This window comes from Benincasa hispida, chromosome 9 (genome assembly GCF_027475165.1).
Source record: "Benincasa hispida cultivar pf3 chromosome 9, pf3_genome.v1.1, whole genome shotgun sequence".
In the NCBI taxonomy this organism is placed as follows: Eukaryota; Viridiplantae; Streptophyta; class Magnoliopsida; order Cucurbitales; family Cucurbitaceae; genus Benincasa; species Benincasa hispida.
In genome coordinates, this window is record NC_143486.1 from 38,203,727 (window position 1) to 38,230,495 (window position 26,769).

General features: G+C 37.5%; 1 pseudogene; it reads left to right on the plus strand.

Annotated features, from left to right (window-relative positions):
• The window catches only part of LOC150033795 (uncharacterized), a 44,824-nt pseudogene extending 20,026 nt beyond the window's left edge, over window positions 1-24,798 (plus strand).
• Window positions 24,799-26,769: the final 1,971 nt, after the last annotated feature.

The window sequence follows — 26,769 nt, forward strand, 5'->3', positions numbered from 1 at the left end:
GATGCAGATTATATAGGGGATTTGGATAGAAGGCGTTCTCTATCAGGCTATTTTTTCCTATGGGGGAACAATTTGATTAGCTGAAATGCTAGTTTACAGCCTATTGTGGCCCTTTCCACAACAGAGGTTGATTTGAGAAAGGGAAAGTCGAGGTAGTGAAGATTCATACCTCAGACAATGCAGCTGATATACTAACCAAAATAGTTCCATTAAGCAAGCTTGGCCGATGCTTGGACCTTCTCGGGTTTAAGTTACTTGAAAAAGGTTAGCTCAAGTCAGCTCAACAAGCAAAGAGGGAAAGGTACTTTGAATGCTTACAAAGGTGGAGATTGTTACAAAAAGAATCGAAAACAAGAAAAACATCGTTGCAGGTAGTTAAACTGTTGACGACATCTTTTGTTATGTGTTGTAACCACCAGAGCTTCATCGTTGATCATTGCGCCTGTATATATAAAGACAAACGAATATGAGACGAATGTATGAGAGAATAAAAAAACGAGAGATAGTAAGGCATTCGTTCTATAATAACTTTTAAGAAGAAGTAATAAAAGAGACCCTCCAGATTTGCACAGTGGACATAGACCTTTGGCCGAACCATTTAAACTCCTATGTTCTTTCTTTCTAACTCTACAATCGTGTAGTATTTACTAAAGTATCATTTACACTATCACGTAATTCCTATCACATCGTGTACTCGATCTTTTAGCTTTGCGTCCAATCGTCTATATGATTGTTTAGCTCTTCAGCTGTCGTCTATATGATCGTTTTGCTCCAGTAAACTGTCGTCTACACGATCGTGTAACACTTATTCCTATCGTTTACATAATTGAACTATCGTTTAATTCTTGGAGCTTCGTCTACATGATTGAGCTGCCATCTGGTAAACGACATAAGAATTTCAAGCCTCAAGCATACACCCTCCCCTTACTTTTGAATTTTTCTTAACCGTTAATTTGAGTAATTTGTGATTGTGAATGTGAAGATCATATTCATCTAGGAAAACAAAAGTAGACAAGCATTGAGAGAAAGACTATAAAAAAAGAGAGGATATAAACAATAAAAACAAAAGAACAACATGAAAAGGACAACATAGTAGACAACCATCGAGAGTAAAGAGTATAAAGAAAAGAAGAAACCCACTTCTCTAAACCCTTCCTTGCAAGAGAATATGCTAAAAAGTTAGTGTACAAAAGCAACATCACAACTTCTTAGCTTCGCTTACTCTATAATAAAAGACACATTTGAAAAGTAAATAGGCACATCATTAAGAAGGTCAATCACCTCCAAATAGTCTGATTCATCAAAAACCTTTCGATAAACATCCGTTGAACATATGCAAGCCCTTTAATAATGACCATGACTTCAAGGAACTTAATCTCAGAGCATCAGGTATTGACCTTCAATCTAGCCAAACAAGCACGACCAAAATGGTCACGAAGCACCCGTCCAAACACACCTATCTGCCTATCAGCATCCCAAGCGACGTTAGTATTCCAATTCCAGGAATTGTGTCAAGGGGGATTCCAGTGGATAAGGTCTAGATAGCGCCTATGGCCTTCAACTTTGGAGAAGGTTTGTAACGACTTGACTTTCTTTGGTTCTATTTGAGGTCACTATTATTATGAATGCAATTTATAGTTGACCATTTTCATATAAAATAAGAATTTTCTAAATAAAAAAAATGACATTTCATTCGGCATCCAAAAAAAACTTTAATTAAAATGGAAAATTTAAAATTTATAGCTCAAAACTTGACGGTTCTCATTAAAAAAAAAAAAAAACATCCAAACAATCTAAAAAACATGAGACTAATATGAAGCATTTTTGTTAGTCCTATGGCACCTTCAATAGATCCCTCGACAAGCACCTTTACATCCTTTCTCTTATCTGGAAAACATTTTAAAAAATAATGATTATTTAAAATACTAGTAAGCAACTCCACTACTGGGATTTGGCTATACAAACACATGCATTATGCTTCGCATATTGTGAATTGGAACGTAATCTATAGTATTAAAACTGAACATAGACTATTAGAGTGAACACTTTAACATGTTCTTACTGTATGTGACATGTATTCACATAGTATCTAGTGAACTCGAAGGTGCACAATATAAACTAAATATGAGGTATAGATGGCAACATATAGGAGGGCAATTGTGAATAAACTGATCTAACCTGCAACATGCAATAAATGGTCCCACAAAATGAAATCATAACATATCATCTCATGAAATTCATAGTATGATTGACTGAAATCTAAATCATGAAAACATATCATGCAAACTTTTCTAAAACTGTATAACAAAATTTGAAATATTTATTCACTTTGCCTTGTGCATAGGCATTTTAGTCGCAAGGCTACTTACCTTAATCTAGCAAAGTGAACCCACCAATCCACAGAATTATAACATAGTGAATCCGTCGATCCACAGAGCTATAACATAAAATGTCATGCTTGTAAAATTGATTTATTCACATAACATATCATACTTTTCAATATTATCCGAACATATCAAAGATTATCTTACTGTCTATGTCGTTTGTCTTAATGACGATTCTAGTAGTAAGATTACTTACCATGAACTCAAGTCCAGATATGTTCAAGCAAGCTTATCTCCTCTTTTCCTAGTAAAATTTTAAATAAAGGCCTAAAATTTATAAACCAAATTTAATTCCAACTTTGGGCAAAATTCCAAACACTCTTTATATTTCAATAACTAAATAATTAATCTTAATCCAAAAGGGCACAAAGCCTTAAAACTCACCAGAAATCCACCAAAAATAATCTTTGAAGGCTCTTGACAACCCACTCCTGACTCTGAGAATCTTCTGAAACTTGAATCTAAGGCTCAATTATTGTGGGCAACATGAAATGAGGCCAACACTCTTTATATCTGATAGTGTGTGGTTCATCTTAAATCCAATTGGCAATGGGAGGAGTAGCTCAACGACCTCTTGATTTTTCCAATGTAATATCATTAACATGTCTCTCAAGATGGTGCCTCGTTTGGGCTTTATATTAAACCAGATACTTGTTTGGGCTATATGGACTCTAATACCATATTTGATAATATGGGGATACATCGTTTTTCAATGTGGAATTCTCAACATGCCCCCTCAAGATGATGTCCTTTCTGGGTTCACCATTCTTGATCGGATCTCAATTTTTGTTTGGGCTTTATGGGCTCTGATACCATATTTGACGGTATGGGGTTTCATCTCAAAATCAATTGACAATGTGAGGAATAACCCATCTATCTTATAAGGATTGTGAAATCCCTTGGTTTTTCGAATGTAGGATTCTCAACATGCCCCTCAAGATGGTGCCTCTTTGGGTTCGCCATTCTTTGATCAAATCACAATTTCTTTTTATTGAACTGAATACCCATTTGGGCTTTCTGAGTTTTGATAATAAGATGAGGTTCATTCTCAAAACCAATTGATAATAGGAGTAGTAGTTCATCTATTTATAAGGAATGTGAGGTCATTTAGTTTTTTCAATATGTGATTCGACTACGACAAATTCCACTTTTGATAACATTTGAGGATAACATTTTTAAAAATACGTGATAGAAAAAAGGAAAAAAGGGCGCTTAAGTAAAATTTATTGGCTGCCCAAAAAATAACGCTACTAAATCTCCCTTGTTGGTTACATTTTTTTCCAAATCTCTCAACATCACTGCCTCCGTCGTCACTCATTCCCTCACTGGTTGCGACCAAATCTCCCAACGTCAATGCTTTCTTTGTCAATCCTCACCTCTCCAAAGACGATCTCAAGGCTTGGGACCGCGCGACTTTGATCCTCACCTCTTCAAAGATGAAGGTAAAACTATTACCATTTTACCCATATAAATAACTACGTGTCTGGTATGATTTTTTTTTTTAATAACTATGTCTGGTATGATTTTTTTTTCAAGAATCAAGATTAGGGATTCTTTTGAGTCTTTGATTCCATAAACGATATCGCTTTTATCTTCTTTGTCGCTCTCTTCCGCTTCTCCTTCATAGATCCTTCGATCGTTCCGACATCTTCATAGGCGTTGGTTCCAACATTTCCATAGGCGTTCGTTCCAACAACAACACTCCACTGCCTGAGCAATCGTTTGAGCAACAAGCCCTCTCCAGCTTCTACTCCATTGTTCCTAACTTGGTAAGTTTGTTAATCCTTCATATTTTTCTCCTTTGTTTTCTTTTCCTTCTAGGATTATTTTATTTCTTTTTTCCTCCATGTTATTCAATTTCAAAGTAATAATGAGCCTGGGTTCGTGAAAACCATCCGTTAAAAACTTTCTTCGGAATCAAAGTAAATTTTTTTTGTGTCATTTGTTTTTTTTCTTTCAAATGATTCTTAATGAACTATGATGACTTAAACCATCCGTTATAATAATTTGCTCAGTTTCTTCTAACTGAGGGCTTCTACAAGGCTGACTCGTAGCATGAAGTTATAGTTGTCGGTAACTTTCTATCTCTTTAAGGTTCGTTAATCTATATCCAACTTTGTTTTTTTATCCCAAACCCCTACTCTGACATCAAATTATATTGGTTTCTTCGGTGGCTCTCTTATTGCCGAATTTATCATGTGATTCTCATCCAATAGAACTCATTAGAGGGGATCTGTGTATTGGAGTAAACATGCAATTAGTATCGTTAAGCAATTTAAATCCATTAATTTTAGATAACAAGCAAGCATGTTCATAATAATAAATATAGGATTTTTGAAGTATCTTTGAAGAATACTTTAAATCTTCAAATTCTACTTAAATCTTCACTCAAAATTGTTGTAGACCATCACTTGATTTTCCCTACTATTCTCTAGGACCTTAGATTGAGTCGTGGAACCTAAAATAAAGCTGAATTAAGTAAGATTTAATGTGAATTTGGAGAGGTTTTTCAGACATGAGCTTGAGAGAAATCTATTTTCATAACCAGAAAGCTCGCATCCCCCACCTTCTCAGCCAAAATTCATTAATTTTGTTAAGCTCAGCATGAAATTTTAATATGATGAGAGCCTAACACCATGAGCTCACGTGCAAGGTGGAATATCAGGTGGTTTATCTTGGATAAACCTACTTTGAAGATTTTTCAAATTCAAATTACTTTTAAAATGATTTTTTTCCGAATTAATTCACTTAATTAATTTCAAACAAATTCTTTAAAAGAATAATTTTAAATAAAATTTTATTCAATTAATTTTGAATAAAATTAAATAATTAATTAAACAATTTAATTAATCAATCAATTTAATATCTAATATTAAATTAATAAATCACTAATTTCACAATCATGAATCTCTATTCATGAATTTATTATTTAAATCATATTTAAATATTTTTCGAACTCCTCAATTTCGTTTAATTCCATAATTAAATGTGTAATTACATCATATCTAATTATACTGATTCTCTTAATTCATATTTGAACATTTCAAATTTACTCATCACGCTATTATAATGTTTAATCCGTTTGTGAGCCAGTAGGAGGACCGAATGGAACTATAGATCAGGGCTCCAACGATCCGAGATTAATTAGTTAACTCTTTAAATCGAATTAAATCAATATTTGTTAACTACCAGGTCACTCCACTAAAGCCCAGTAGTTGCACTTTTCTCACTGTAAGTATATTTACATCCACTCGATATAACCATAATAACTAAATGAACCATTCACATGTTGTTCGTAATAACGATTCGGTCAAAAGCTATTTTACCCTCGAGATTACATCTTGTTCTTTAAGTACCACTGATCTTCTAATGAACAATTGGTTTGTGATCAAATCACCAAACTGAGTCCCTTTTAGGCTAATGAGTGGATGTGACCCTTTGTTCAAGACCTGGAGTCAATACTTAAGGGAAAAGCCTCTCTACTATTCCTAAAAGTAGGTACAAGGGAATTCCATCATGCACCTTATGTCCCCAGCTATTTACTCGGTCTTACACCTGAAATGGAAGGCTTATTGAGCTGGCGCTGTTGAGCGAACCTTTACCCATGCAAATCTAAGGATAATTCTGAATAAACAAGAGGTCATAGTTAAACTCAGAATTAAGGTCAAGTTACCTAGATCATTGTTTTGAAATAGCCAGTCTTAAATAGTAAACACATTATAAAGTAAGAGTGACTTATTTTTGGTCCAGGTCTTATACAAACTCTTTGCATATGATGCCCCAACTCGCATTTCTCTACATGAACGAATGAGGATCACATCGTTTGTAATAAATACAAAGTGGGCCGCATGCAATAGTATTTCTAGAATAAAGTACCCAACCTTATCCGTATACTTCTAGATCGTTTTAGCTATCTCGAACTTAGTCCACTCTCATGTTTCCACATAAAGTTCAAGTACTCATGTAATAGTCATGGGTCTTAGTTTATTGGATTTAGTGCAATTTATATATTCAATAAATATTTTATTGAATAATCTTTAATAAATTCTTTATTGCAAAATAGAATATGTTTAATCTTACAAACTGTGAGTTTTAGGACATACAACCCAACAAACTCTCACTTGGTCTAAAACTCGAGTGGGTTTACATATATAGAAATATATACAATGTTGAGTATGAGAAAATAAATACAATAGACTAGGGCATTGATACCTACTAATTCTCCCACTTGCCCTAGATTTATCTACCTCGTAGTCTTAGTCCCACTAGGTGACCATCAAACATTTTAGCCAAGAAGGCCTTTGTAAAAAGATTAGCTAAATTTTCTTCTGAGGTTATCTGTGTGACGATCATGTCTCCTTGGTGTACGATATCGCTGATGAGATGGTACTTGCGCTCAATGTGCTTTCGCGCTTATGGCTTCTTGGTTCTTTAGAATTTGCAACTGCTCAACTGTTATCAGAATAGAGGGTGATTGGCAAGTGCGTATTTGGAACCACTTCCAAATCGGTTAAGAACATTCTAAGTCCTACTGTTTCCTTAGCTGCCTCACACGTAACTACATACTCTGCTTCCATGATAGAGTCAGCAATACAACTTTGCTTGATACTCCTCCATACTATAGCTCCTCAATTCAGAGTGAATAATGATCCCAAAGTTTATTTCCTTGAATGCACAATAGTATGAAAAATCAGAATTCGTGTATCCTGTAAGGATTAGATCCTTAGTACTATACACAAGCATATAGTCCCTCATTCTCCGAAGATACCTGAGGATATTCTTAACGGCAGTCCAATGATCGTATATGGGATTGGACTGATATCTACTGACTATTTCAACTGCATAAAATGTGTCCGGACATGTACATAACGTAGCATACATCAAACTTCCAACTGTTGATGCATAGGGAATTCGTTTCATAACCTCAACCTCTTGAGGTATCTTAGGACATTGTTTCATAGAAAAATGAATTTCATGCCTTAAATATAACATACCTCTCTTGGAATTTTTCATTTTATATCTAGATAACATCTTGTCTATATAAGATGTCTGAGATAATGCTACTTATTAAGAGTTAAACAACATGCAGTGAAAGTATCAAGGATCCATAAGCATTCTAATTCACTAATTTTGGCAAAAACTATAGCATGCTCTTCATAAAAAATGGGTTTTTAGAATATACCATTGATGAACTCTCTGAGAAAATGTCTCTTCAGCTGCTGTCTTCACTTGATATCAATGTGAACCACCTCAAAGCCTTCCCTACTGTGCTCTTGGAGCTTTAGCCAGAGTTGTAGGACTCAAGAACAGCTTGAAGATGTGGAAAAACAAGAAAAACTCACACAAGCAAGTTGAAGAAGACAACTTCTTCTTCGCCGATTTTTTTCTCTCAAAATTCTGTATCCCTCTTCTTCTCCAACAACTCCAATTTTCTTTATATATTTAGATGAACATGCAAAGTGATGGAGTGCATGGCTTGCAGATCATGCTTGGAGAATCAAAGTAGAGAAGATAATGGTTTGTGTGTGAGCATAAAGATGATCATAATGGAGAAAATTCTTTTTCCATTTGTGCAATCATGCAAATGTTTTTCCATTTTCATTTGAAAATATAAAATGACTTTAAATCATTTTCATTCAAAAATTGATTTTATTAAATTAATTTAAAAAATTAATTAATTTAATATCAAATGTTAAATTAATTTTTGCACAATAATCATCTTCATATATTTAAATCATATTTAAATATTTATTCTCTTGTTCTGTTCAATTTGAACGTTTCAAATTAATTTCCCAAGCTACCCTAAAGCTTACCCATTTACGAGCTAGTAGGGGAACCTCGCAGAGCTACAGATCATGGGCTCCAATGATCTGAGATTAATTGGCTAAAGTCATTAGACCGATCTAACCCCCATTCGTTAACTAATGGGTGATTCCATTAAAGCCCATAGATGAACTCCCCTCACTGTAGATATATTATGTCTACTTGATATAACCATGATTAGTAAGTTAACTCTTCACAGATTGCTCATAATAACGGTTAGGTCGAATCTCTGTTTTACCCCCAAAATTACCTCTTGTTCCTTAAGTTCCACTGATCCTCTAATGAACAATTGATTTTTGATTCAATCAACAAATTAAATCCCTCTCAGGCCAATGAGAGGGTGATGCCTCTTGTTCAAGACCCAGAATCAGCACTTGAAGGGAACAACCTCTCTACTATCCCTAATCGGGTAGGAGTGAATTTCGTCTTGCACCCTATATTCCCAGCTATTCATTCGATCTTATCCCCAAAATGGTAAGCTTATTGAGGAGAGCCAATTGGTCTACTCTCATTGTTTGCAGATCAAAGAATAATCCCGAAAAAACAGGAGTTCATAGTTAGCTTAGGATTAAGGTTAAGTTACCAAGGTCATTGCTTTGAAATAGTCAGTCTTAAACAGTAAACAATATTATAAAGTAAGAGTGACAGGTTTCGTGGTCCAATCTTTCACAAAACTCATTTGCACAGGACACCCTCACTCCTCATGTCTCAACATATACGAATTAGGATCACTTCGTATATAGCACTTTACAGCACTTTGTAACAACTACAGAGTAGGTCGCATCCAATAGTGTTACCAGAGTAAGGTACCCAACCTTACTCATATACTAAAGATCATTTTGACTATTTACTTAAATCTGATCCATTTGTATGTCTCTACATAAAGTTCAAGTACTCATATAATAGTCAAAGGACTTAGGTTTATTGGATTTCTAAAAAACAATATATTCAACAACAACTTTATCGAATCTCAGAATAAGTTCTAATGTTTACAAACCATGAGTTTTAGAACATAAAACCCTACAGCTTATATGCGAAAGTGTCTGACATATAGTTTAATTCCCACCTTCGGTTGTGCAATCATTCATGCATCATGTATTATAAATGTTATAATCGAGCATGAAGAAATTACTTGAAAGCATGCACATGCATAATGAATTACAAGAGTTATATTATGCATGCAGTGGGCATTATCATGCATTATCCTTTTATTATAAGTGTTATAGTCTAAGGGTGAATGGAAGTATATTTTACTTGTTGCATTGATGTGTTGTATAAGTGTTATATAAAAGAAGTAGCAATGAATGGACAATATATTGAGCATGACACTTAGGCTGTTTATAAGCGTTATGAATGCCTTGAATGTTTTAGTTTCTCATTGTTGTTGGTTTCCGTTTATAAGTGTTATAAAGGAAATTAGACCTAAAATAAATAAGAAAGAGTAGCATGCGGACTTAGGATGAACTCAAGTTTTTTAAAAAGGTTTTAAAATTTTATTGAGATAGACCTAAGTTCAAGTGGTTCTAAAGGGTTTAGTAACCTAGATTAATCTTTTAAAATCGGTTTAATGCGATTAAATTGGTTGGAATAAAAGATTAAATTTTTTGTAAACCTATCTATAAGGGACCCTTTGTCTAAGGTGGGTTCTGGCTAGGTTGGGGTTCTTAAGTTAATGGAAACGTAACACCCCTACATGGGAACCTACCTGGAAAGGTAAATTAGATAGATTGTCAACAAGCATGTGATGTTTTTGGTCAAAGACTCCGTTAAAGAGTTTAATGGATGATGATAAAAAGTTGATTCACTACCCAAGGTAAATGTTACTCTTGGGCAAACCTAAAAATCACTTAGTTAAAATCCTTAGCCGTGTTTTTTATAAGTAAGCTAAACCCTAGGTTATAAAATACTAAGTGGGAGGAAGAGGTGTATCTGATATGTCTATGATTCCACTCACGTTTCTCCCTATACGTTCACACCGTGAGATTCATGCTTGGCCTCGTGGTGCCCTGGGAACATTCCCCTTCAGATGGTGTTTTCACGAACCAATATCAAGATGGACGGAGAGAGTGTTTATAGTAAGTGGGTGAAAGGTGTGTGTCAACACGTCCTATGGTCTCTATCGTTGGTTTGCACTGTGAGATGCTGTACTCCCTTGCATCGCCTTTGAGCGTCCCCCTTCGGATGGATTTTGTGAAGTTGGTCAAAATCAAGGTGAACTCTAGAAATGGATAGGGTCACTTTATGTTTTGCCCTAATCAGATTTTTTCCCTTCGGATTAACTTTTTGGGGCGGACCTCTAGGGCCTAAAATGGCAGGTCACACTTACAGGAGATTGTTAAGTAAGTTAATGATCTTTTGGCCAAATCAATGATGGCTAGTCGTTATAGAAGCAAGAGTTGTTCTGGTATTAATGAATGGTTGAGAACTTCTGAATTCAGAGGAGTGATAACTGACCTCCCTTCGGCAGCTTTTATCCTAAATCTTTGAAGTGTCATTGCGAAACTAGAAGTCACATGGGGTTCATATTAGTTTTTCTAAAACCTTATTGGATGTTATTTTGTTTTACAACGAGTATTTGCTTAAAACCTAACATAGGTCAATGTGTTTTTCTTTTCAGCAACTCGTTAGTATTTTTGTTTAATGCATTTAATATGACCGATTACTTACAATGGAAAGAATCATGTGAAACAAATTTTGTGGTAAACGACCTCGATCCCACTACTCTCCAAAAGAGGAGACAAGACAGTAAATATGAGTTATTGGTCTTGGAGACGTGTCTGATAGAGAATGATGATTCTCCCTGGATCCTTGATCCAGGTGCTACCAATCATTTCAAATATTGGCAAATGTTGCCAATGGGAGAGATGACTCTACGAGTCGGTACTGATGAGGTTGTTTCAACTGTTGCTGTAGGCAGACTCAAGTTATTTGTTGACAAGAAATGTTATCTGTTACTAAATAATGTTTTTGTAGTTCCTCATATTAAGAGGAACTTAATCTCGGTTTCTTGTCTCATTGAACAAGGCTATACCATCTAATTTTCTGAGAATAAATTGATTATTTTCAAGAATGGAATGAAGATTGGTTATAGTTCAATGGAAAATAACTTATATGTACTAAGGCCGTTAGTCATAAAAGCCTTGTTTAACACTAAAATGTTCAGTATGGCAACAACAGCTAAAAGACCAAAGGTTTCTCCTAAGGTAAACACCCATCTTTAGCATCTAAGGTTAGGTCACATCAACCTCAATAGGATTGAGAAGTTGGTGAAAAGTGGACTTCTAAAGAGTTTAGAAGAAAACTCTTTGCCGGTATATGAATCATGCCTAAAAGGCAAGATGACCAAACGACCTTTTACTGGAAAAGGTTACAGAGCCATGGAAGCCTTGGAGGTTGTACATTCAAACCTCTGTGGTCCGATGAATGTTAGAGCTCGAGGTGAGTTTAAATATTTCATCTCTTTCATAGATGATTATTCATAGTTTGGGTATCTCTATCTAATGCAACGTAAGTCTAAAGCCCATGACAAGTTCAAGGAGTATAAGGCTGAACTTGAAAACATGTTAGGTAAGAAGATAAAAACACTCGATCTGATCATGGTGGAGAGTATATGGATCTCCAATTCTAGAACTATATGATAGAACATGGGATTGCATCCCAATTCTCGGCCCCTGGTACACCTCAGCAGAATTGTGTATCAGAAAGGAGAAACAGAACCTTGTTGGACATAGTTCAGTATATGATGAATTATGCTCATCTTCCAGACTCGTTTTAGGGTTTTGCAGTTGAGACTGCATGTTATATCCTAAACAACGTTCCCTTGAAAAGTGTTTCTGAAATACCTTTTGAGTTATGGAGAGGTCGTAAAGGTAGTTTATGCCATTTCAGGATTTGGGGTTGTCCGACATATGTGCTAGCGACTAACCCAAAAAAGTTGAAACTGTGTTCGAAGGTTTTCATTTTTGTAGGCTACCCCAAGGAAATGAGACGTGGATAATTCTATGATCCGAGTGAGAACAAAGTGTTTGTTTCTACAAATGCTATATTCGTGGAAGAAGACCGCATGAGGGATCATAAGACATGAAGTAAGATCGTTTTATGTGAGATCTCTAGTGAGACTGAAACTGTTAAGGGTTCAACAAGAGTTGTTGAACAGGCCGATAGATCAACAAGAGTTGTTGAGGTCGGGACGTCTAGTCAACCAGCTCAAGAGTTGAGACTGCCTTGACGTAATGGGAGGGTTATGAACCCACCAGATCACTATATGAGTTTGACTGAAGCCCAAAACATCATTACGAATGATGGGGTCGAGGATCCGTTGTCTTTTAAGAAAGCAATGGAGGATGTTGACAAAGATGAATGGGTTAAGGCCATGAACCAGTAAATGGAGTCTATGTACTTCAATAACGTCTGCAAGCTTGTTGATCCACCTGATGGGGTAAGATCTATTGGGTGTAAGTGGATCTATAAGCGAAAGAAAGGTGTAGATGGAAAGGTGCAAACCTTTAAGGCTAGACTTGTGGCAAAGGGTTATACCCAGGTTGAGGGAGTTGACTATAAGGAAACTTTCTCACCTGTTGTCATGCTCAAGTCTATCCAGATTCTCATGTCCATAGTCACATTTTATGATTATGAAATATGGCAAATGGACGTCAAGGTTGCATTTCTTATTGGTAATCTTTAGAAGACCATCTATATGACTCAACCAGAGGGGTTCGTAGATCCAGATAAAGAGCAAAGGGTTTGCAAGCTTAATAGGTCCATTTATGGGCTGAAACAAGCATCTAGATCTTGGAACATCAGATTTGACACTACTGTCAAGACATCTAACTTTGATCAGAACGTTGATGAGCCTTGTGTATACAAGAAGATCATCAACAGCTCAATAGCTTTCCTGGCACTGTATGTGGATGATATTCTACTCATTGGGAAATATGTAGGGTATCTGACTGACATTAAGAATCGGCTAGCTGTCCAGTTCCAAATGAGAGATTTGGGTAAGGCACAATACGTTCCAGGGATCTAGATCATTCGGGATCGCAAGAACAAACGGTGCCCTGTCTCAGGCATCGTACATTGATCAAATGTTGATCAGGTATAGGATGCAGGATTCCAAGAGGGGTTACCCTTCCGGCATGGATTCGTTTTGTCTAAGAATCAATGTCCTAAGACACCTCAATAGGTTGAGGACATGAGATGGATTCCCTATGCTTCTACTAGGAAGCTTGATGTATGCAATGTTGTGTACCAGACCCAACATTTTCTATGCAATAAAGATTGTTAGTCGGTATCAATCCAATCCATAATTTGATCGCTGGACAGTGATCAAGACGATCGTCAAGTATCTTCAGAGAACGAGGGACTACATGCTCGTGTATGGAGATAAGGATCTGATGCTTACAAGATACACGGACTCTGACTTTCAGACCGATAGAGATTCTCCAAATCGACATCGGGGTCAGTGTTCATTCTAAATGGAAGGGCTGTAGTCTGGCGAAGCATCAAGCAATGATGCATCACGGACTCCACTAGGGAAATCGAATACGTAGCCCCTTGTGAAGCAGCTAAGGAGGTTATTTGGCTGAGGAAGTTCCTTTCAAATTTGGAAGTTGTTCCAAATATGAATTTTCTTATTACACTATATTATGATAATAGCGAGGCTTTGGCAAATTCAAAGGAGTCTCGGAGTCATCGTTGGGGTAAACACATCGAATGGAAATATCATCTGATCAGGAAGATTGTGCATCGTGGTGACGTGATAGTCATGAAGATCGCATCGGAGCACAACGTTGCTGATCTCTTTACAAAGATCCTCACGACTAAAGTGTTCGAGGGTCACCTAGAGAGTCTAGATCTGTGGGACATGCGACATCTTGTCTTAGGCAAGTAGGAGATGATACTGGGGTACGCCCTAGTTTATTGTATATTGTATTGTACCTTAGTCTCTCGAGACATTAGAACAAGTGAGAGATTGTTGGGATTGGTGTCCTAATTCTTCCGGAGTCTCGTTGTTTTGTAAAGATACATATTTTTTGATAAAAAAAATAATTGTTATTTAATTATGGCATTTACTAATATCCAATAAACAAAGCTCTTTGGTTATCTTATGTGAACTTAAGCATGTATATGTGATATACAAGTGCATCATGCCTTAAGTGATAACCTAAATAGATCTGTAGTATGAGGATTAAGGTAAGATACCCGATCCTTGTGACACTACTGATACGACCTGCTTTGTAGAGGTTTGCAAGTGTTGTAAACTACTACAGATGGTAGATCTTGATCATTCATGTGGAGACGAGCGAGCGGGAGTGTCCTATACAAAGAGTTTATATATAACGCCGTTGATACTACAGACTTACATCTCACCTAAACGACCATAGGTGACACGACCTCAATCCTGAGTGTTTTGGGAACTCTTGCCCTTGAGGGTGGTCCTTTGAATAGTATGGGTGAGAGTGGCTAGATTGCCAACTCAACATGCCTTCCTTTTTGGAGACTTGTCTGACTTGGGAGCTGGGAACTCAATCCACAAGATGGAATTCACTCATTTCCTGAAACAGGGATAAGTAGAGAGATTACTCTCTTAAGGGCTGATTCTGGGGATTGAATATAATGGCCACAACTTCTCTTTGAAAGAGAGGACTCAGTCATAGTAGAACTGTGACTTATGTTCATTAGAGGGATCGGTGGTACTTGAGGAGTTAGATGTAACTACAGGGGCATAACGGTTATTGGCCCAACTGTACTTATGAACGATCTATGAAGGGTTATCACGCTTCTGATTGGTTAAGATGGACACATAATATATCTGTGGTAAGGATAGTTCAGCTGTCGGTTTTTAGTGGAGTGCCTGGTGTCACAATCGCTCTTTCGAAAGCTTCTCTTAGCGATTGTGCAGCACTTATTCCCACTCACGAACAAGTCAGCCAACTTGAATACGGACTGCCAGTGGCACCCTTGCATATGCAAAAGAGCGAGTGGTCACTTACAATGAAAATGTAAAGAAAGCAAGCTAACTATGCTAATACAATACAAGATATGAAAGTATGCTAGAAGGGGGTTGGATCGAGCATGCGGCCATGAGCAACAGGCCCTGGACAAGCATGACCGTGACATTCTCCCCCCTTAATTGGTTGACGTCCCCGTCAATTTACCTTGTTCAAAATCTGCGATGGCTGAAGCTGCATTCTTCAAATCTTCGGCCCGCTCCCAACTGATCTCTTCGTCGGGGAGATCCTTCCATTTCACTAAGAACTCTGTCAGTTCTCGTCTGGGTCTTCCAATACGGCACGTACGTTTATTCAGGATTTGTGTAACTTCTTTCTCAGCGGAATTCTTCATCGTGACCGGTGGGCGCCTTAGCATGTTTCGCTGTTCATCCATGGGATCAGGATGATAGGGTTTCAGGATACTCACATGGATGACAGGATGAATCTTCATCCATGAGGGTAACTGAACCTTATATGAGGTTTGCCCAACCTTCTCAATTACCTCCACTGGACCATTATATTTCCTTACTAGCCGTTGGTCTCTCTGGCCTTGGAAATGAAACTATTCCGGTCGTAGCTTGATCAGGACCTTGTCCCCGGCTTGAAACTCGAGGGCCCTTCGCTTCTTATCAGCCCACTTCTTTATCCTTCTTGATGCTCTTTCTAGGTAGGCGCGAGCTATCTCAGAGGTTTTGCTCCACTCTTTAGTGAAGTTATGTGCCTAAGGACTTTTGCCTGCAGGGTGGTCCACCAAGTGTGGCATGAGTGGCTGTCTACCGCACACCACTTCGAAGGGCGTTTTTCTGGTCGCAGAACTCTGCTAGCTATTGAAGCTGAATTAAGCCACATCTAACAACTGGACCCAGTTCTTCTGCCTAGCGTCGATAAAGTGACGCAGATATTCCTCGAGCATACTGTTGAAGCGTTCCGTTGGCCGTCAGTTTGGGGATGATAGCTAGAAGAGATATTCAGTGTTGACCCGAATATTTTGAACAATTCTGTCTAGAATGTCCAAGTGAATCTTCCGTCCCGATCGCTAACAATGCTCGCGGGGACGCCCCATAATTTCACAATGTGTTTGAAGAACAGCTGGGCACTCATCACGGCTGCACACATTTTCGGTGTCGGGATGAAAGTAGAGGAGATATTCAGTGTTGACCCCAATATTTTGAACAATTCTGTCCAGAATGTCCCAGTGAATCTTCCATCCCGATCGCTAATAATGTTCGCGAGGACGCCCCATAATTTCACGATATGTTTGAAGAACAGATGAGCACTCATCACGGCTGCGCACATTTTCGGCGTCGGGATGAAAGTGGCATATTTTGAGAACCGATCGATGATAACAAGAATCGATTCGAACTCTCCCACCTTGGGAAAATGGGTGATGAAGTCGAGAGACACGTTTTCCCATGGTCTAGAGGGCACAGGTAGGGGTTCCAATAGACCTGCTAATTTCGCCCTTTCGACCTTGTCTTGTTGGTAGACAAGGCAAGTCTTGGTAAATTGCATGACATCGTCTCGAAGGCTTGGCCAATAGTAGCCTTGTTTCAGAAGGGCATAATTCCTCTGCCAACCATTATGTCCTGCCCATGGTGTGTCGTGACACTCCTCATCAGCGACCTTCGTAACTCCCCGGATCTGGGGATGTAGAGGCGATTGTCCTTGGTGTACAGTAGATCGTCTTCCACCCAAAATTGGCGTGTCTTCCCCTCTTTGGCCAACTGTATGATGGCCTGCGCCGCTGTGTCGTTTGTCAAGTGAGTTTTGACAATTTCTCGTACTGTTGCACTCAACGTACTTGCGTGTAGACGGGTGAACATGCACAGTGCCGCATGTTCGCTTTTTCGGCTAAGAGCATCGATCGCTTGGTTACTTTTCCCCGGTCTATGTTCAAATTGGAAGTCGAACTCCGCTAGACACTCCTGCCACCGTGCCTGTTCCGACGACAACTTCGGTTGGTTGAAGAAGTGGCAAATGGAGTTGTTGTCGGTCTTGACCACAAACTTGGCCCCTAAGAGATACTGTCTCCAGGCCCTCAAGCAGTGAACTACTACTAACATCTCTTTCTCGGAGGCGACATTCCTCCGTTCGGCATCATTTAGTTTCCTACTCTCATACGCGATGGGGTGTCCGTCTTGGAGGAGGACACTGCCCAACGCGAAGTCAGAAGCATCAGTCTCTACTTCAAATGGCTTGTCACGTCGGCAATTCCGAGGACCGGCCCCTCAATCATCACCTTTTTCAAGCCCTCAAAGGTGGGTTGATAATTAGGAGTCCAGCTCCATTGGCTATCTTTCTTCAACAGTTCAGTTAATGGCCCTGTTCTTCTCGAGAATCCTTCTACGAAACGCCTATAGTACCTGGCTAGTTCGAGGAAGGATCGTAGTTCGGTCACGGATAATGGTACTCTCCAGTGTCTGATCGCGGCCACCTTGCCTTCTTCCATACCAATCCGACCACACTCAATCACGTGGCTGAGGAAATTTATGCGCTCTTGGGCAAAGAAGCACTTCTCTCTCTTTACATACAACTGATTTTTCCTCAACTTTTCGAAGACTAGTTGGAGGTGATGTCGATGGTCCTCCAGCAAGGCACTATAGACCACAATGTCATCGAGATACACTACGACGAATTTGTCGAGGTATTCGTGAAACACTTGGTTCATTAAGGTACAGAAAGTTGCTGGATCATTGGTGAGGCCAAAGGGCATCACAAGGAATTCGAAGGCTCCATATCTCGTGACACAGGTCGTCTTAGGTTCATCTCCTTCAGCAATTCGAACCTGATAATAACCCGACCGTAGGTCTAGCTTCGAGAAATACTTAGCGCCGTGAAGTCGATCAAATAAGTCAATAATGATAGGAAGGGGATATTTGTTTCAGACTGTGAGCTTGTTCAAGGCCCGATAGTCGATGCACAACCGGAGGCTCCCATCCTTCTTCTTCTGGAACAGTACTAGGGCTCCGTAAGGGGCCTTCGCGGGTCTGATAAATCCTGTATCTAATAATTCGTCTAACTGTTTTCGGAGTTCGGTCAATTCTAGCGGGGCCATCCGATATGCATTCTTGGCAGGCGGCTTTGCCCCTGGTAATAACTCAATCACATGGTCAATCCCCATTCGTGGGGGTAAGGACTTGGGCAAGCTTTTAGGCATGACATCCCGATACTCTTCCAAGACAAATAGAACGTCTTGGGGGATCTCCTCTTCATTGGATTCAACTGATTCTATCAGGATGGCCATGAACGTGGGTTCATCGTGGGCCAGGCCTCTCTTCAATTGGAGGGCTGAGATCATTCTCACCCTATTTGGCTGCTTGATACTAGCTTGAACTACGGTGGGTGTAGATCCGGTAATGACTAGACATTTGGCGAGGGGCATTGGTATGACTTTAAGTTCAAGTAGGAACTCCATCCCCAATACCACGTCGAATTCATCCATCTTGATAATCACGAAGTCAACGAGGCCCTTCCAGTCTCCTAACTTCACCGAAGTTCTCTTCGCTATCCTCGTAATCGGTAGGGCTGCAGAATTCACAGCTTTCATCTTCCCTGCATCTCTTTCCCAGGTCAAGTTCAGGCGGCGGGCTTCCGTTTCAGCAATGAAGTTATGGGTGGCCCCGGAGTCGGCCATAGTGTTCTTGGCCGATCTTTGGTTGACCCAAGCGTCCACATACATGAGTCCTTTCTCTAGTGGCTCCATCGCCTTTCCCATTTTCTTCTGGAGTGCAGATAAGAATTTCAATGCCCCCATCCTGGGATTCTCAATTTCTGCAGCTGGCTCGATTATCGTCTCCTCCAGTTTAGCCTTGTCTTCGGAGGTAGAGGCTAATGTGGCTTGAAAAGCATTGAACGCGGTTCGATTTGGACATTCGCCCGCCCTATGTGGCCCTCTACATATGAAACAAGATAGGGGGCGATTGTAATTGTAATGCTATTGCGGCGGCCCCCGCCAGTTGTTTCCTGATCTTTGTTGGGATGATTTACGGTCCCCCCCTGTGTTCTTGTCTCCTCCCCCAGGTCTGGGAGGACTAGAACGGCTGTTTCTGTTTCCCCCATTTGAGGAAGTTGACTACTTCCTCACATCTTGTGAGTCAGTGCTAAGGTCGTATAGCCGTTCAGCTGCTGCATAGGCAGAGGGGAGATCCTGTACTCTCTGTTCATATAGTTTTGATTTCGCCCACGGTTTCAGCCCTTCAACAAAGAAAAATACCGTGTCTTTTTCAGACATATCTCGTATGTCCAACATGAGTCCTGCAAACTGTTTTACGTAGTCCCTGTTGTTACCTGTTTGCTTCAGCTCTCGGAGTTTTCGTCGAGCCAAGATCTCGACATTTTCAGGGATGAACTGCGAGTGAAGTTCTTGTTTCAATCTATCCCAAGTATCAATAGTGCATCGTCCTTCCTGTATGTCTGTAAATCGTGATCTCCACCACAGTTTTGCATCTTCAGCCAGATGCATCGTTGCTAGTGTGACTTTCGACTCTTCAGTCACTGTGTTCGTCGCCTTGAAGTATTGCTCATGGTCGAAGATAAAATTTTCCAAGGATTTTGCTTCTCGCACCCCACAGAAGGACTTCGGTTCTGGGATTTTTATTCTGCTTACTGCCATTGCTCCACAGATGGGGCTTGGTTCCCTACCACTCGGATGGTGAGATTCACCCTAGCACTCACATCCGCTATCTCGGCTCTGACGACGTCAAGGGCCGACCGAAAGTCTTCAGAAAAATTTGTTACCATCTGAAGTATTGCTTTTTAGGAGTCGTCCAGCTCTTCGACACGCTCCTCTATGTGGGCAACAGAGCCCGATGAGCTATCGCCATGTTCAAAGCTATCGGACCGTGCTGTTTTGGTCTCGAGGGTCTCTACCCTCATCATCAATTCTCTGATGGGTAATCCATCTAGGCGGCCCACTACCGCATCAATTCCATCGGCTTTCTCAGCAACTTCTTGTAGCCGAGTCTCTAGGAAACGAACATTATCCGGGACCTCTCTCAGGTAGAGCATTTGCTCTTCCATCTCTACCAACCTATCCACATGGGACTTGTTCAGGTTATTCATCGCCGACATGATCACTGATCTTCCCTCTGTGAGCCGACTTGGCTCTGATACCAACTGTTACAATCGCTCTTTCAGAAGCTTCTCTTAGCTATTTTGCGGCACTTGTTCCCGCTCACGAACAAGTTAGCCAACTCGAATATGGACTGCCGGTGGCACACCGAGTGCCTCTTGCAACCTCCACCACAATTTTAGGGAAAACGGTTTTAGAAAACGGATTTGGAGAAAAGGTTTTCGTAAGAAGTTTTTGTGAGTGTGAATAAAGAAAGAAAGATTGTAGTAGGCTAGAAAGCAATAAGCAACAACAACAGCTTTATAGAGTACTACTCCGGGTGTAGGGAAGTGATGATTAGTCTTATCCCCATATAGTGCATTCTGAACAAAAAGCCAACTGGCACCCTTGCATATGCAAAAGGGCGAGTGGTCACTTACAATGAAAATGTAAAGAAAGCAAGCTAACTAAGTTAATACAATACAAGATATGAAAGTATGCTAGAAGGGGGATGGATCGGGCATGCGACCATGGGCAACAGGCCCTGGACAAGCATGACCGTGACACCTGGCAGTTAATGGATGGTGGATCTCGTGACTAAAGAGTTTAGTCAGTTATTCATGTACCGTTGGAGCTTCAAGCTATAGGTCCATAAGGTCCCCTTGGTAGCTCAATGGATTCAGTTGAGAATCAATTCTTGGTGTTGATTTGAAATGTTCAAATTAACAAGAGGTATGTTGATTATATATGATATAATCGGTATGATGTATGAGATACATTTAGTGGATGATTGATGTAAATGAGATTTACATTAAGCATCACGGAATAGAAAAAGAACTATGGTTTATATGTTTCATGAGATGAAATATTAAAACTATAGGTTATAAATATAGTATGATAAGTTGGTTATCATTTATATTTATAATAATATTAATTATTGGATAATTAAATCTTTTTCTCTAATAATCAATTGAGTTGGAGGTTATTGGTGGTTTATGGTAACCGTGAGATAAAAGAAAAACTGTTTTCCTAATTTTAGTAAGTATTGAAAAGTTTTGGCAAAAAATGTTTTCAGATTTCTCTCTTGGAAAAACATCTCACGGTAGTTGTCAAGTAAATACAGATTTTCTAAGCGATAGCTTATTTTAGTAAACGATCGTGTAGTGTTTTGTAAGCGATAGATACTGAGCTAAACAATGAGCTAAATGATCGCTTAGCTTTTGCTAGACGATCGATTAGCTTTTGCTAAACGATTGGGCATCGACCTATAGGATAGGTCTCAGCCATCTCCCACTTGCCCAATCGTGTACACGATTGTAGTTTCCTCCTTCGTCTACATCATACCAAGTCCACACAGAAGCCCACCCTCTAGATTCTCACACCGAGAATACCAATGTATCCTTCTTGGTAGTGTCATACTCAACTTGACGCCGTTAAGGTTCTGTGGTGGCCGTTCATGCTATTGAGGAGTTCGTGACCGAGGTGATCCCAGAGGACGAGTACGCGGTGTTCATGCTGTGGAGCGGTCGTATTGTTTGGGTGTTCGAGGTTGTTGTGTTCGAGGATTCGTGAGCAAGGAGCGCGGAGACGAGTCTACAAATGTTCGTAGAAATTTCTCCTTGTTCATTTGTATTTTTCATGTTGTAATTTCTATATGGTTGCATAACTGTTTGTTTTGTTTACAACAATAATTGTAATGTTCATACATGATTTTAATTTTGAATGATCTATTCCGCTGCTCATGGAAATCCTCTAATTCGATTTCCTTCAGTCTAATATATATTTGTCTTTGTTTGGGCTAAAGTATTTATCCTACGTCTTGTTATGCTCCTTAGGTTTCAATTTTTTGTTGCTATCGCTGCCTTTTTCCGGCTTTATGTGAAGTTGAATTTTGATTTATTTGGTCTCGAGGCTGGTTTCTTTCTATTGTTCGTATTTCTCTCTTTGGGTGCTACAACTATTTTTCGTTTTGAGTGCAATATTCAGCAGTTTTTTGTGGATTTGTTAGTTTTTTCAGTGGTTCAAGTATCTTACGTTCCTAGCTTCATCTTTGGTTTTCAACCTCATCGAATCATTGTTGTTTCTTAGTTATTATTGCTTAGTTAGTGGCATTTTTGTTCCCTTGTCTGGTATGTTTTTTGTGGATGGTTTGATTTTCTTTTTTTATGAATTTAGTCGTTATGTTGTTGACTCTATTTAATTGTTATGTTTGTTCTTTTGATTATTATCTCGAGTTTTATTGCTATGTACTTTATACATGTTTATTCTTATGTTAGTAAGTCTTAAAATTAGTTTTTGAATTTTGGAATAAGTTTTTTTGTGCTGGTTTTTTAAATTATTATTATTATTATTATTCCTTTCTCTTGTTTTTTTTATTTTTTTTTTATTTTTTTTTTTATTGGTTTTTGATTGAGGTTGATCACATGTTGTAATAGCTGTTGTACTTGTAGTAATCAGACAAGGAAAATGGAATCATTATGTTAATGGTATTGACGATCTAGCTTTCTTGAAGTCTTTAACTGTACTTAATAATCTCTTTGAATTCAATCTTCTGAATAAAATGCTCTAAGAAACAAGTTGCACAGTTTATCAACTCTCTTTCTTTAATTTCTCCCTTTCGTTTCCATTTTCTATCTATCATGAAGATCTTCTCCCTTTCTCCATTGCCACAAAATTCTTCATTCTTTCTCAGGTTCAATTGTGTACATTTTTCCTCAAAGTGAACCCAAATAATTCGAATAGAAAAGTGTTGTATATTCTTTTGATAAGTCATAGTTCCAATACAAGGGAAGTAAGAGAAATGACATATTCTTGTAGGTTGTTAACCAGAAACCTTTAAATGTGAGTCTTTGTTTGTTTGTGTATTTCTTTTCAATGTGGTAGTGCAAGCTTTTTTAATATACACAGTTTTTGTTTTGATGATGAATTGTGCATCTTTTAAGAGAGAATTTATGGACATGCATGTGCTAAAAGATGATTTACTTTGCAAGTGTGAGAGTAGAATAGTTTCTATTGCATTTGCAGCTGTTCCCTTCATTCTCCTCCCCTTTATAAAAGTCCTAGAGAATTTTTATTGAGAGTACTTCAAGATTTAGGAAATATTTTTTGTTTTAGTATGACTAATGGCTTGTCCTTTTCGGTTTTCTTTTTCTATTTATTTAGTTTTTGTTATTCTGAAGTTTATGTGTTGTTGAGATTGTAAATTCCATTACCTTTCGGATTGGTCTGCAAGAAATGTGTGATGTGAATTGCATCTACTGGGAAGCAATCTTGAGGATTTGTTTAACTGCAAGAATTAGTTAATTAAACTTGGATTTTTTTTTCAGAACATTACTCAATTAATATGAGAAAAATAGCTAATATCTCGTTGTCCTAACTCTTAATATATGTTTTGTGGTTATTACTTTCTTGATGTGTACCTTCTTAGGTTAGTATTCTCGATTTCAGTTTTGGTTGAGTTCGTAAGCTACAAAAATGCCTAACTTTTAGTTTAAGAACACATACCTTTGTTTGACACTTTCATCTACTATTGTGTATCACTTTCATCTACCATTGTGTATCCTCATCCAACAATTACATTTGACATTCTTATAGCAATAATTTGAAGAAGAATGTTTGAAAAAGACTGGATTCATTTGAACAGGTAAGAAAATGTCAAATTAATGTGGAATTAATCATAGATTAATATAATTAATTATATTAATTGGGAACCTAGATTTTTTTAATAGAGTGACCAAGAAATATCTTATGAGAGCATGGAACTTCGTCAAACAAATAGAGAACATATTGGGTTCGGTAGACAAAATTTTGTGTTAATGCAAGACATGTAGGAACATGAATCATCAAACCTTTGATGTTGTCTATGAACATTTGGGTATCAAAGATATGGATCCAACTTACAGGATTGGTACCATCATTGTGAAGAAATATCTATAGAGTGTATGTTTGATGGTCAACCCTTTTGTAGTACTTCTTTCATGAGCGACGAAAAAGTTGATGAATCATTTATAAATAGTGATGTCAATTAAAAGGTTATAGACGAAAACACTTCTTTGTATCCTCATTGTAAGAAATGTACAAAAATGTTAGTTGTGGTGTTCTTATATAAGATAAAGGCTACTAATGATTAGACTGATAAAAGTTTCAGAAGCCTTTTAGAGCTATTGCACAATATGCTACCCCCTGACAACGTTATCTTAAAATCCACTTATGAAGTAAAGAAGTTCTTAAAAGTATTTTATTTAGGCTATCAAAAGATCCCTGCTTTTGCAAATGATTGCTGCTTGTTTATGAAAGAGAATAAAGATTTAGAGAGTTGTCCAATTTAGGGGCATTCTCGATTGAAGGTAGATAAGCATACAGAATGGATGAAAGGGTGTGTTCCAAAAGAAAAGTGCTGAGATAGTTTCCATTGATTTCAAGATTGAAATGAATGTTCCAAATGCATGATATAGCTTAATTACTAACATGACATATGAACCATAAAACTAGTGATGGGAAGATGCGTCATCTAGTCGATTGTGTTTCATGGATCTCAATGAAACCATAAAATTAGTAGAATTTTTTGTCTTGATCATTTCTATGTATGATGATTAGGATTTGGTGTGACTAGATCGAAGGCGTCTACATCAACTCAGAAAGATAAGACTATTGCATGTCTTGAAAGAAAATGCAATAACCTAACGTTAGATATAGATGAACTGAAAAGCGTGGTGGTTTGCTTAATAAAAGACAAGGTAAATTTTTCCTAAATCTTTTTATCTATTTAAATTGTGTTTTATATAACATTTTGAATATGATCTTTCTATAGGAAAAAATGAGCAAACAAAATTGTAATAATCCTATCAGAGTATCAGCATCGACATATATTCTAGCTCTAATCCTAAATTCTCCACCAATAAATTCATTTATAACTTTTGTATTCATTTAGCATTCAAAATTATTATTGTTTGAAAATTTTCTAACCATATTATTGGTGAAAAAGAGTATTACTACCAACACTCCCCATAAGTGTTTGTTGCTAGATTTGATCAGTTCAGGAGAAGTCATTGCTGAACTTCCAATGATCCATCAATCCTCATCCTTCACATAACTCATGGTTCGAATGCAGTTCATGTGTGGGTTGATATGATCAAAATACCAAATTCCTTCTTAAGGAGGCCTACATTTAACATTATTGGTATTGACGATGTTATGGCACTATTGTTGCATGGTCAGTGGATAAAGTCAAACAATGTAAGAAATTTTATTTACTACTTTGTAAATTAAGCATTTATTTAGTTCATTAGCTAATCTACTATTAGAGTTAGATCATGATGATTTATGAATGCTATTTTGTTTTATCTTTTTATTAGACAATTCATATGACAGCAAACATCGAAGCTACATATTTTTTGTGGGAGAATTTTGGTATCATTGTAATCTAAACATCTCTTTTGATTTTATCAACTTTTTGGGATTATATATATAGTAATTTTATTTGGATTACAAATTTACAACTTGTTCTACTAGGTAAGAACTTTGTTAGAACATACTTTTGATGATTGTATCAAACTTTTTGGATGAATATAGTGTTATCTTTTGTATGCTATAAGTTTGAAGATTTTGGTTATAACTATGATTGAAGATTTTGATGAAATGTGAATTAAATCTTTCTTCGTCTAGACAATAATATAGGCAAGCAACTTCTATAAATATATGTTTATAATTAATTCTACAATAATATTTGCGAAACACACTGTAAAATCTAAAAAAATGTTATTAACAAATGCTATTAAAGATACATTATAGCGTTGTTTTTACTACTACAAAAAATGTTATAGAAAGTTTATTAACATTAAAATTCATGCTTGAAGATGGGGTATTTATAGCATTTTTTCATTATGATGAAAAAATGCTATTAAAAATAAGGGCCTTCCAATAGCGTGTCTAAAATCGCTATAGAACGACTTTTATAAAAACAAAAATTATTACTATGAAAACTTTTGATGGTACTTTTTCCAATACTATGAAACATTTCCATAACATTGAATTAAAACTATCATATGTCAACTTTCAATAGCAATATTAATATCTATACAAAAATGCCATGGAAAGTCAAAGATTTTTAATAACATCGGCTATGACAACATTTATAAAACATTATGAAAACTTTTTTATAGTGTTTTTACAATGTTATTAAAAACGCTATTGAAACATTTTGATAGCATTGGAAAAGGCATATCAAAACATTTAAATAACATTTCTTTAGTGTTGGACAAACATTACTGAAACTTTTTGATAGCACTTTTCTAAGGGTATAAAAAATGCTATCAAAACGTTTCAATAGCGTTTTTTTACTCTACGAAAAGTTTTTATAGCATCATATATGTGCTATCAAAATGGATTTTTTATAGCATTGAAAAAATACTATTGAAAACGCTATGGAAAGTCTACGATAACGTTTTTTTAATGATATTGTAAGTGATATTTCTTGTATTGTTCTCAACTTTAAGCATCCAAATCCCATTCAATAAAAATT